At 39.0% G+C, this 13,630-nt stretch overlaps 1 long non-coding RNA gene across 2 annotated transcripts; it reads right to left on the reverse strand.

The window, feature by feature from the left end:
* Nucleotides 1–227: 227 nt before the first annotated feature.
* On the reverse strand, nt 228–11,945 carry LOC309666667. 2 transcript variants are annotated; one of them, XR_014267221.1, is made up of 3 exons: nt 5,634–11,945; nt 2,810–3,011; nt 228–699 (listed from the first exon to the last, which is right to left on the reverse strand). It is a non-coding gene; the product is annotated as an uncharacterized lncRNA (long non-coding RNA). The 2 variants fall into 2 exon arrangements; XR_014267222.1 differs by lacking the exon at nt 228–699 and having other exon boundaries at nt 2,265–3,011; nt 5,634–5,778; nt 7,530–11,945.
* Between the last annotated feature and the right edge of the window lie 1,685 nt (nt 11,946–13,630).

The raw sequence follows: 13,630 nt of genomic DNA on the forward strand, positions 1-13,630 counted from the left end.
GCATTTTGTAGGCAGTTATTAAAAATTCTGAATGAACAAATGAATAAATCTGTTCATGCGTCTCGCTCACCAGGCTCTGCAGTCTTTAAGAATTGGACCAAAATATGTCTTGCTCACTGCTATATTTTCACATGCCGAAGATGTAATAAAGAATATGTGCTGGGGGCTTCCTGGTGGCGCAGTGGTTGAGAATCTGCCTGCCAATGCAGGGGACACGGGTTCGAGCCCTGGTCCAGGAAGATCCCACATGTCGTAGAGCAACTAAGCCCATGTGACACAACTACTGAGCCTGTGTGCCACAACTACTGAAGCCCGCACACCTAGAGCCTGTGCTCCACAACAAGAGAAGCCACTGCAATGAGAAGCCCGCGCGCTGCAACCAAGAGTAGCCCCCGCTCGCCACACTAGAGAAAGCCCGCGTGCAGCAACGAAGACCCAACGCAGCCAAAAATAAATAAATAAATAAATTTATTTAAAAAAAAAAAAAACCAAAGTGGCTAAACCATTCTGACCAGATAGTAGTTCTCTATAGCAGCATCTTCCATCTGTGGGTACATGAGCCTGCGTCTAGCTCTGAAGGGAACTCTTCAGCTGGTAGGTGCGTTCAGGGTCACCTGAAAATGACTCAGATTTCAGGTCTTATCACCCTTAGCTGCATAATGCTGGTCCTCGGGTCCTGAGCTATTCCCTTTGGCATTTCTGAAAGTCACAGGGATTGCCTTACTTGTGATAAAGCAAACAAAGAAACAAATCTAGCCTTACTGGAGAACACATTTCTCATTCAAGAGTCACCATTGCTCTCCAAGATCCTGTCCCTCCAAGCATCTCATTCTTTAGCAAACCCTGTGGCTACTCCATTGAGCACAAAGGACCTTGCCACACTCTGTGAGGTGTGGTTTGCAGCACCAAAACTTGGTGATCTGTGGCCAGTTGGGGTTACCTGTCTCCCCTTTGTAACTTTCAATATGAGGTGTCAAAAACAATGCAGTAGAGCTTCCCTGGTGGCGCCGTGGTTGAGAATCTGCCTGCTGATGCAGGGGACACGGGTTTGAGCCCTGGTCTGGGAAGATCCCACATGCCGCGGAGCAACTAGGCCCGTGAGCCACAACTACTGAGCCTGCGCGTCTGGAGCCTGTGCTCCGCAACAAGAGAGGCCGCGATAGTGAGAGGCCCGCGCACCGCGATGAAGAGTGGCCCCCGCTTGCCACAACTAGAGAAAGCCCTCGCACAGAAATGAAGACCCAACACAGCCAAAAATAAAAATAAATAAATAAATAAAAAGAGATAGCATCATGTAATGGCAATTCTATTAAAAAAAAAAACAAAACAATGCAGTATGTGTGTGTGTGCCTTCTTTTTTTTTGAAGTGTTCAGTGACCGTTCTTTCAGTTTTTACTTATGACCCTCACTTGGCCTAGGACCCAGACCTGAATGTATGGGACTGGGCTGGCAACAGATGTGACAGTCACAAAGCTATACACACTCAGAATCCTTCTCCTCTAAAGATTAAGCTTGTGTGCTTCCCTCCTTCTGCCCTTTGATGAGTTCTCTCCCAGGAGATTCTATAGCACCCCTTCAATTAGACTTTGGTCCAAGTACCTCACAATTTACCCCAAATACCTGTAGTTCAAGCAGGAGACAAAGCTCACACTCTTTCCCATAGGCTCTTCAGGCCCCAAGAAAATAGGCCTGAAATTCCCAGACGTGTTCTCACAGGCCTGAGCCTGCGTGAGTTGCACCCCAGCTTTGCTATCCTGATGCACAGGAAAATCTTCAAATCGACTCAGCAGTGACAAACCTTCCCATCACATAAAGCCACCCCACATCCTTGGCAATAAAGGCAGCTGGCAGCAACAGAAGGCATGAGGTGTCAGCAAGAGCAATTTAAAGGCCACCGGAGGGAACACAGAGGCCAGTCACCACACAGGATATTCTACCAAAAGCAGGAAGGAACTGGGGCTTTGAACAATCCTGCTGAAATTCTTCCATGTTCCTCCTCAGACTGGGGACTCAGGTTCCTTGTTAATGTATAAGTATATTGACTGGAAGGATATACACAGCATTAAAATAGTTGTTCTACAGGCTTGTGGTTGCCAAGGGGGAGAGGGGCTGCGGGAGGGAAGGATTGGGAGTTAGCAATTAGCAGATGCAAGCCATTATATATAGGATGGATAAACAACAAGATCTTACTGTATAGTACAGGGAACTATAATCAATATCCTGTGATAAACCATAATGGAAAAGAACATGAAAAAAGAATATATATATATATATAACTGAGTCACTTTGCTGTACAGTGGAAATTAACACATTGTCAATTAACTATAATTCAATAAAATTTTTTTAAAAATGAAAAGGTAATAAAATAGTTGCTTTATTTGGATGGAATTTTAGTGCCTTTTCTAAATAAAGTGAAGTTTTTATACTTTGTTTTCACAATGAAAAGACAATGAATAAAATTGAAGATTGCTGTTATCTATCTGTGAGCCTAACTGTTCTAAGATCATCAGCACAATAAACAAGAATTCGTAGTTAGTTATCTTCAATTCCTGGTTCAGTTTGTGAATGTGTATGTTAAAAGCCATAACGAAAGACTAGCAGAAGCCCAGGTCGCGAACTCAGAAGTCGAGAATTATCATATTTGTTTATAATCTCTAAATCACTTGAAATCCAACTCCGTGCCCCTCTCTTATAGGCTGGGAAGAAATTTAGTAATAGTTGGGGCTCCACCCACACAAGGCTATCTATACCTTGTGTCTTGAGTATCACTAAGGCTCTGGAGGGCACCGCTCGTCAATCAATTGCTCACAGTGGTTACCGTTGAAGTGCCAGGACATTTCCAGAGGATTTGCTGCTTTGGTCCATGTTAAGGGCCCTGGAATCGTCAGCAGGGGTGATAGTATCTATGCGGAAGGTACAGTCTTCTAAGTGCCCTCAGAAAGAAGCCAGCTCCTCTCTGGGGCGTGCCACCTCTTGCTTCTGAAGCAAGGAAATGCTAAGGGACTGGTCACCTATTTAGAATGAATAATTCTAAAAAAAGACAACAACATGAATTCCTAGAGAACATTTATAACAACTAAAACACATGCAATTAAGTTTGTAACACAGTGCCGTGGTAATCAACATAATAAGCACTATTCTGTATCGCTTTGCTGTACACCTAAAACTAACACAACATTGTAAATCAACTATAATATAAAATAAAAATTTTTTCAAATTTTTTAAAAATTAAAAAAATTATCAAAAATGAAAACAAAGGAGCACTAAACATGAATACTTTCCTTTCTCCCATATAAATATGCAAAATATATATCCTAAAGAAAAATAAGAATAAACACAAAATTCAACACAAAAAATAAGCAGTATTCTGAAATCCTAAAATAATTTCTGCAGATTAATTATAAGGCATGAAATGGTTAAAGTCTTTTATTTATTTATTTATTTTGGCTGCATTGGGTCTTCGTTGCTGCACGTGGGCTTTCTCTAGTTGCGGCAAGCGGGGGCTACTCTTTCTTGCGGTGCGTGGGCTTCTCATTGCAGTGGCTTCTCTTGTTGTGGAGCATGGGCTCTAGGTGTGCGGGCTTCAGAAGTTGCAGCAAACGGGCTCAGTAGTTGTGGCTCTCAGGCTCTAGAGCGCAGGCTCAGTAGTTGCGGAGCACGGGCTTAGTTGCTCCGCGGCATGTGGGATCTTCCCACACCAGGGCTCGAACCCGGGTCCCCTGCATTGGCAGGCAGATTCTCAACCACCGCGCCACCAGGGAAGCCCTGAAATGTTTAAAGTCTTTTCCAATTTATTTATTTATTCTATTTAAAATTATCTTCTAATCGTATCCCCTGTGAAGGGCCTGAATTAACTTATCATCTGAATATATAAAGTTGCTCAAGACCTTTCGTCAGTTAGTTAAGAAAAAAATTTAATACTTTATTTTATTCTAATAAAACATATTATTCTAATATTTTAGAATATTCTAATACTTATTCTAATATGATTTTATTCTAATATATATTTCTAATATAGTTCTTCTTACACATTTAAATGCGTATCTTTTAGTTAGGAGCAACGTCCTAACATTTTCATATTGCTGTTTTTTCTTTCAAAGCTTCTTAAGGATTTGACTCGCTCTGAGCACCCAGAGGTGGCAAGGTGTTCATCTGGGCGAGGACAAAGTCACCCGCCCGCAGCCTCTTGCACAACCACGTGTGAACACTGGTCTGATTAAAGTGCCACTTGCGCCACGGTCATCCAGGATGGTGACAGCAGCACCTGTCAGAGGCTCACTCCCTGCTCAACCTGATAGGACGAGGTTGCACAAGGGAGTATCCAGCGGCCCAACTAGTCCTGCCACAGATGCCTCAGGGCCGAAGAAGGGAGCAACAAGGGTCCCTTCCTTTAAAAAGAGTCAGGATGAGAATACTAAGAGGCGCCTTCCCCATCAACTCTGTAGATGAGCGCAGGAAAGGGAGACAAGAGGAAGCAAAGCAGGCGTTGGTAAAATGGCAATGTTAATTTTGACAACATAGATATCTTACAGAAAATACATCATCCGATTTTAAAAAGTGGAAGGAGAGGGAAAGAGAAATGGGAATTCAAGGGAAAAATATAACATAATACTCTTATATTAGTGAGTGAAATTGATGAAAGTAAGTTTCTCTGGAATAGTACTTTAATGACGTCTGGATATTTAATAGCTGGTAATTTAGAATTCTGAAATATAGTCATTTGGGAAAGAAACATATCTTACTATATAATCACATCAAATAAACCTATACCAATATGTAATACTAGTAATAATAGCAATCAGGCCTAACTTCCTGAAGGAAATATCGAGTGAAACAAAAAATGATCATATTTTATATTTGTAAATGATGTTACAAGTTTCCAAGTGCTTTCACTTAAATGGTCTCATTTAATCCTCATGTCAGCTTAAGAAAGAGGCAGCACAATTTTTTTTCTTTTTTCTTCGTTTTGCAGGCAGGGGATTGAAGCCTAGACCAAGTTTGGTGACTTGCCCTGGGTTATAATCTGGGAAATAACAAAACTAGGACTAGAACCCTGGGTTTTTGCTTTTTATTTCTGATGGAATGATCATTCCATAGTTCCACAGTGTCTGTCACTGAAAACAGCCATGAACTTCCAGAGTAAAGCTTGTCCCTGCATAGGTAAATCACAGTACTTATCCCTAGTGGATCGACGCAGCTTGTGGTTGTCCCTCTGTGTGTACTGTTAACGTAACACGGACCTCAGTGTAAACAATGCAGCCCACAGCTTTCCTCTGGGTTCACCAAGAGCCTCAGTCCTCAGTCACAGTTCAGCTGGCAGATGGCTAAACCCTCTGTACCATCACTTCCACCTACTCCGCCCTTTGACCCAGTTTCTACCAACCGGTGGCCTCCCAGCTGCTTGACTGCATCTATTGCAGAAGCTTTGAGTTTGCTTTCAACCCGTCTCAGCCAATTTCAACCAGGCTATTTCAGTTACTCTTGAAAGGGCAGAAGTCGGAAGACACCTACGCAAGGGCATCGTCACGTTCATTCTCGTCCCTGCCTGTTTCCTAGATCCACTCCTTTCCATCCAGGCCCAGGAGTAAACGTGCAGATAGTTAGACTACAGACTTTATTCGGGTCACACAGACCTGAGAGGGCCATCGAAATGTTGTCAGTTCTGAAGGATCCCCAGAAACCATGCAACCTCCACACGTGATGCAGTTCCAAGGAGAACACCTGGATTCATCTAGAACTTTCTGGTTACCCTGGGTCCCCTTTGTGATCAGAAAAGGTCTGGAGCAAGAGTACAAACAGAGGCCCACACATCATACATCTAAACATCTAAATGTTACAGGTCAGCCTAACAAGCTGTAAATGAAATGTATTCTCTCCTCTTACTGCAACAGCGAAGAGCAATGCATCCGTAATAACAAAAGTAAGATACATATTTAAAGCTGTGGTGTTCGTTACTCATAGCTGGCAAAATATTAGACATTTGAATTTAACTATTCCTCTACATTTTAGGGATTTTTGTTAATGGGCCAGAGATGTTTAGATGAATAATAACATAAAGGTATATAATTTATAAATTATTTATAAGTTGATCCATTCCATGAATTTTTCTTATTTTTATTAGAAAAAGATCATACATTATAATGCTCTAATTAAGATTTTTACATAATTTGTGCTCTATTGACGGTAAAGAGCTAAAGGATTAAAAATTAATTGTAACTATATTCAAGGAGTACAAAATTTGAATATACTTTTAGCAAAAATTAAAATAAATATAAAATTAAATTATTTTACATATATTCCTCCAAGTTATTTTTTCTAAAATATTCAAATGATATATTAAAATTAAAAGTCAAAATATAAATTCTAATTAATGCATATGAAAGTTTTTAATCAAAATTATTTAAATAAAGTTGAATTTTTAAATTCATCTTTAGAAAATTTAATTAAATCTTATTAGACATTTTCATAAAAATAAAACTATCCATCCATGGACCTTGAGGGCATTATGCTAAGTGAACTAAGTCAGAAGGAGAAAGACAAATACCTATGATCTCACTTCTATGTGAAATCTAAAAAAGAAACAACAAAAAAGCCAAAACACAGAACTCATAGATACAGAGAACAGATTTGTAGTTGCCAGGGCAGAGGTTTGGGTGTGGACAAAATGGGTGAAGGTGGTCAAAAGGTATAAACTTCTAGTTATAAAATAAATAAGTCCAGGGGATGTAAATCACATCATGGTGACTGTAGTTAATAATACTCCATTGTATATTTGAAAATTGCTGAGAGAGTAGATCTCAAAAGTTCTCATTGCAAGAAAAAAATTTTGTACCTACGTGTGGTGATGCGTGTTAACTACTCATTGGTAATGACCATTCGCAATATATACAAATATCAAGCCATTACATTGTACACCTGAAACTAATATAATGTTATGTCACTTATGTCTCAAGTAAAAAACAATTACTCATGATTCTAGCGTTGAATGTCCATTTAACTGTTAATGCAAAGAATCAGTATCACACTTTATAATGTCTAGATCACACTGTCCAATAGAAATACAGTACAAGCCACATGCCAAACTTATAATTTTTTACATTAAAAGTTTTTCTACATTAGAAAAATTAAAAAGTAAACATTTAAAATCACTAACATTAATGTTAATAATATATTTTATTTAATCCAACATATTAAAATACTATTCCAACATATTATCAATATAACAATAATTAATGAAGTCTTTTACATTCTTTTTTTCATACTGAGTGTTCAAAGTTTGGTGTGTACGTTACACTTATAGCACTTCTCAGTTGGGGTAGCTACATTTCAGGTGTCTCAAAAGCCACAGGGTGCGAAGGCTACCATATTGGAGAGCCATGCAAACTATTACCAGTACTATATTGATTGCTGAGGGCCTTCAACCCCACAAATTGAAACAGAAAGAGAAGCAAGCAAATGGACGCTCCATGACGCAGGGAAGGATGTTAAGAAGAAGACTTGACATGTTAACTAATTTGTCTTTATCTTACCTGAGCACTGTACCACTCTGATCCACTGAGGCAGTGTCCATCTCCAGGGGTGGCAGTCCCACAACCCCACGCACCTTCATGGATGCAGGTGCCTTTTGTTTCAAAGGTCAAAGAATAAGAGGTTTGGGAAAGCATTTCCCTGGGGCCTGAATGGGGTTAGAACAAGAGTGAATATTTAGGGTTACAGATCTTGTGTTAGTTACCACTGGAACAGAAACACATGATTCTAGGTTGAGGAGAAAGCGGAGCTAATCAAGGCCTTTGCATTTATGACTCTCTCATTTCCTTCAGGTCTTTCTTCAAACGTCACTTTCTTGGTAATGCCTTTTCTGAGCATAATATTTTAAATGGAATCGTCAAATACCCGACACTCACCCCAACTCCTGCACTGCTTATTTGCCTGCACTGCTTCATTTTTCTCCACAGTACTTATCGTCACCTGAAATACTATAGATTTTACTTGTTTAGTTTTTCATTTTCTCCACTAAAATTCTCCACAACAATGAGAATAACTGCCCAATTTGCTCATTTCTGTATCCCTAGAACCTAGAACAGGGCCTAATATAACAGAAGCTATTGAATATTTATTGAATAATGAATGAATTAATGAATGAATGAATCAGTGGGGGTTATCATTTTGACACTAGATAGCAATCATCCTTCACTTTTTCCATCCAAAACTGAAACCATGAACCCTGGTGAAAATAGCATAAAGCTCTAAAATATACAAGAACATGATAAAAGAAGGTAGTGGACTGGTAAAATGGGAAGACTATATTAAACCAGTGGTTAGAAATCTTTATTTTCATCTTATCTAAGCCACTACCCAACTGTGATTTGGGGCAAGTCAATGTACTTCTCTAACATTTAACCTCAGCTTATTCTCTAAGAGAATGTCTTTTAAGAAAACCAAAAACCAAGTATATAACATTTTCGGAAGTTGATGTGTTCCAAATGGGCAGAACGATGTTATCTGTAGTTAAAATGATGGAATCTCTTGCATGCAAAATTTATACGTTTTATCTAACCAAAGTATTGTTTGTAAATCCCTTTTGTAAGATTGACCAAAACTTTACATCCAGCAAAACTTGAAAGAAATTATTTTTAAGTTAAAAAAGAAAAACATGTATAACCATCATCATATATCTCTTTTTAGTTTCCAGTTCTGAGTTTTAAAAGAGTTTTACTCTGAGTTTTTAAAATATTAAAATACCCTGCAATTTAAAAATTGTTTTTCAATCTTGAGAAAGAAAAATGGAGCTGGAGGAATCAGGCTCCCAGACTTCAGACTATACTACAAAGCTACAGTAATCAAGACACTATGGTACTGGCACAAAAACAGAAATATAGATCAATGGAACAGGACAGAAAGCCCAGAGATAAACCCACGCACATATGGTCACCTTATCTTTGACAAAGGAGGCAAGAATATACAATGGAGAAAAGACAGCCTCTTCAATAAATGGTGCTGGGAAAACTGGACAGCTACATGTAAAAGAATGAAATTAAAACACTTCCTAACACCATACACAAAAATAAACTCAAAATGGATTAAAACCTAAATGTAAGGGCAGACACTATAAAACTCTTCGAGGAAAACATAGGCAGAACACTCTATGACATAAATCGCAGCAATATCTTTTTTGACCCACTTCCTAGAGTAATGGAAATAAAAACAAAAATAAACAAATGGGACCTAATGAAACTTCAAAGCTTTTGCACAGCAAAGGAAACCATAAACAAGACAAAAAGACAACCCTCAGAATGGGAGAAAATATTTGTAAGCGAATCAACTGACAAAGGATTAATCTCCAAATATACAAGCAGCTCATGGAGCTCAATACCTAAAAAACAAACAACCCAATCCAAAAATGGGCGGAAGACCTAAATAGACATTTCTCCAAAGAAGACATACAGATTGCCAACAAACACGTGAAAAGACGCTCAACATCACTGATCATTAGAGAAATGCATATCAAAACCACAATGAGGTATCACCTCACACCCGTCAGAATGGCCATCATCAAAAAATCTACAAACAATAAATGCTGGAGAGGGTGTGGAGAAAAGGGAACCCTCTTGCACTGTTGGTGGGAATGTAAATTGATACAGCCACTATGGAGAACAGTATGGACGTTCCTTAAAAAACTAAAAATAGAACTACCATACGACCCAGCAATCCCACTACTGGGCATATACCCTGAGAAAACCATAATTCAAAAAGAATCATGTACCACAATGTTCATTGCCGCACTATTTACAATAGCCAGGACATGGAAGCAACCTAAGTGTCCATTGACAGATGAATGGATAAAGAATATGTGGCACATATATACAATGGAGCATTACTCAGCCATAAAAAGAAACGAAATGGAGTTATTTGTAGTGAGGTGGATGGAGTTAGAGTCTGTCATACAGAGTGAAGTAAGTCAGAAAGAGAAAAACAAATACTGTATGCTAACACATATATATGGAATCTAAAAAAACGGTACTGATGAACCTAGTGGCAGGGCAGGAATAAAGACGCAGACGTAGAGAATGGACTTGAGGACACAGGAGGGGAAGGGGAAGCTGGGACGAAGTGAGAGAGTAGCACTGACATATATACACTACTAAATGTAAAATGGATGGCTAGTGGGAACCTGCTTCATAGCACAGGGAGATCAGTTCGGTGCTTTGTGACCACCTAGAGGGGTGGGATAGGGAGGGTGGGAGGGAGGCTCAAGAGGGAGGGTATATGGGGATATATGTATACTTATAGCTGATTCACTTTGTTGTACAACAGAAACTAACACAACATTGTAAAGCAATTATACTCCAATAAAGATATAATAAATAAATAACTCAAAAAATAACAAAAAATAAAAATTGCTTTTATCATGAGTCATCATTTTTTAGCTCCTTTTAAAAAAAATCTTGGATGTGATAGACTACACTTTGGCTTTAACATTACTCATTTATTTATCCTCACTCTCCACACTCCCTGGGCATTCAAACAATTTTAATACGTATAATTATGTTCATATTTTAGAATACGGAATACAGCAATATTTTGTTTATTAAGAATATTTTAATTTACAGGTTTGTTCCATATAAGTTTATTAAGAATATTTTAATTTACAGGTTTGTTCCACATAAGTAACTTGATTAACCTACAAATGAGAGAGAAGAAGGAGGTAGAAGAAATCTTTTGGTCTCTGCATTTATATGTGCAGCTATAGTCTGCAAGTCCACAGGCTTGTGGAAGGGCTCACTTGGAGCCCGAGGTGACTAGCTTCTCTTTACATGTGGTCTTTCATCTTAAAAGAAGCTAAATGGGCCCCTTCATGTGACCATAGCATCATTCTAAGAACGCTGAGTGGCAAGACCAGGTCTAAGAGCATGAATGCCTGGGTATGGTTGGCCGACCACGGTGACTAGGAATGCACATACTCCATTAGGTTTTGCTAATCTTCTAATTTTCCTTAAGTAGCCAAATATCTAGATACAAAGATGCAGAGTCTCTTAGTGATTATTATGATGATTCTGACTTGGCAGTTAGAGATATTTGTGACATTTCAAGTAAATTGTACTATTTGGTGATCTAAAGCCTCAACATACAAACACTTACAAAGCATCTGTTTGTATCATGTCTGCTGATGTCCCCATGGGCCAATGCTGACACGTGGCCAAATCCAGAGTCGATTTGGAAGGGGATCCACAAGGGCACAGGTACTGGGAAGAATGATTCATGGGGCATTAATGTGGCAATCACCACAAGATCACTGAAAATTGTAATGTATAATTTTCTTAATTATTAAAGTGGGAGCATATTTTGTCAGTTAAAGATATCAACCTCAATGCATGGATTTCATTTTCCATATTTAGTATTTGAATTTAATTATTCCTTTAACTATTTTGTTTTATTATCATTTTGTGTTTCATTGAATTCATAGATTTTTTTTTTTAAACAGCATTGCTGTTTCTTTTCTCACATTATTCTGCTCTGGATTTCATTGAATGTAATCAATTAACAATATAGTCATAACAATTATATGGAGAGTCAAATGTTTTAGTGTTTTTAAATTTTTTCTTTAGTAAAGAAAGCTAAGCATGTCAACAGATCAAAAGAAGGTTAATCTTTCTAAAGTATTTTTATGGATGAGTTTCTAACTGTAAAATACTATGTCAAACAAACAAACAAACAACAACAACAAACAAGAACTACATATGCCACACAAAACACATCTATAGATCGAATTGGGCCCAAGAGCTAGCAGTTTGCAAACTCTGCTCAAACTAAAAGCAAATGATAAAATTAATATTTTAACATAACAAGCCCAATTTTTGCTCCATGCTATGTGGTCCAGATAGGTCTTAAGAGAATTTAGAATGTTAATGTGTTCCACCATCTGCCATTTTCAGAATGAAATCCTCAGTCTAGGGCTTCCCTGGTGGTGCAGTGGTTGAGAATCTGCCTGCCAATGCAGGGGACACGGGTTCGAGCCCTGGGCTGGGAAGATCCCACGTGCCGCGGAGCAACTAGGCCCGTGAGCCACAGCTGCTGAGCCTGCGCGTCTGGAGCCCGTGCTCCGCAACAAGAGAGGCCACGACACTGAAAGGCCCGCGCACCACAATGAAGAGTGGCCCCCACTTGCCACAACTAGAGAAAGCCCTCGCACAGAAACGAAGACCCAACACAGCTAAAAATAAATAAATAAATAAAAAATTAAAAAAAAAAAAAAAAAAGAAATCCTCAGTCTAATTTGGAGAAAAGATCTGCCATACAGCAGACTGTTACAGAGTTTTCTATATATTCATTAGTGATAAGCATAAAATCAGTTTAATTTATAGTTAAAATGCTATTCACGAAAACTTGAATGCAAGTCTTTCAGCCAGAACAATTTTAATTTCATGCCAATTGATAAAAGTTGGCTAAATTAGGCCTGTTTTGCCAGTGATCACTGGTCATCACTTTGTTTGTGGGCACAGAAATGGGATGTGTAGGACCCTCAAAAGTGTGGTCTGCAGACCAACATCAGCATTCCCTAGGAACTCCTTAGAAATGCAAACTCTTGGGTGCCATGCCAGACATACTGAATTGGAATCTGCAATTTAACAAGATCCCCAGGGGCCTGTGTACGCGTTAAAGTTGGAGAGGCACTGGCCTGGGATACATTTCTTCATTAAGTGGCGTCTTGCTCAAAGCCACCAGGACGGACCTCCTCAGTGAGCTTTTGTTGGGAGATGAGAAGCGTAAGCACTTGGTGGGGCAGGGCCCTGGCCCTGGCCATCCTGAGACAGAAATGTTTGAATTGGCTCCAGAGCCCCATGGACATTTCTGCTATGGGCCCCGTGCAAAAATGTAAGGGTAGCATACTACCGCTTCTCCAGCAGCTGAGAACTGTTTCCATAAGAATGCTGGTTTTCTGAGGGGACACACAGTCTCCCAGAAATACTTGCTGTCAGTACGTTTTGCCCATACCCACTCCTAAAACTTTCACCCACACTTCATTTTACGACTCAACCTAATAGTTCCCCTGAGAACCTAGTGAAAAGGAGCCATGGGGCCACTTGCCCTTCTAGAGACACATTGCCACGTAGTATTACATATGCAGTGGCCTTTTCAGTGCCTCACTTCAGAAGGCATGCGGCATCAGTCTGTCCCATTATCGGTCATATTAACATGATCATTTTGTTAAGGTGTGATCTGCCAGTTTTCCACCGTAAAACTTCCTTTTCCCATAGAGGTTCGGGAGAAAAGTATTTGTTGTGAGGGGACAGATAAAAATTCTAAAGAAAACTTATGTTGTCTTTTCCCAGTATATCCCTCTGTGAGAGAGAAAATGTTAACACATATCTAATCAAAGATTAGAGAATATAGTTCATGTTATTCTTTTTAAGAACAATAAAAACAATTAACAATGCTAAGTTATCTAAATTACACTTGTGGTGGCCAAATCTATATGATCCTTTTAAATTACCTTGGTATTGGGGGTGGTTTTTTCAACATGAGAATATACTATAGAATATCCAGAGGGCTATAATTTTTCCCCATGGGAAGAAATAGTTAGCAATGGTTATTTCCTTTCTGTACTTACAAAGTAAAATTCAGAACATTA

The sequence above is a fragment of the Balaenoptera physalus genome (genome assembly GCF_965194825.1).
Source record: "Balaenoptera physalus genome assembly, chromosome: 9".
Lineage (NCBI taxonomy): Eukaryota > Metazoa > Chordata > Mammalia > Artiodactyla > Balaenopteridae > Balaenoptera > Balaenoptera physalus.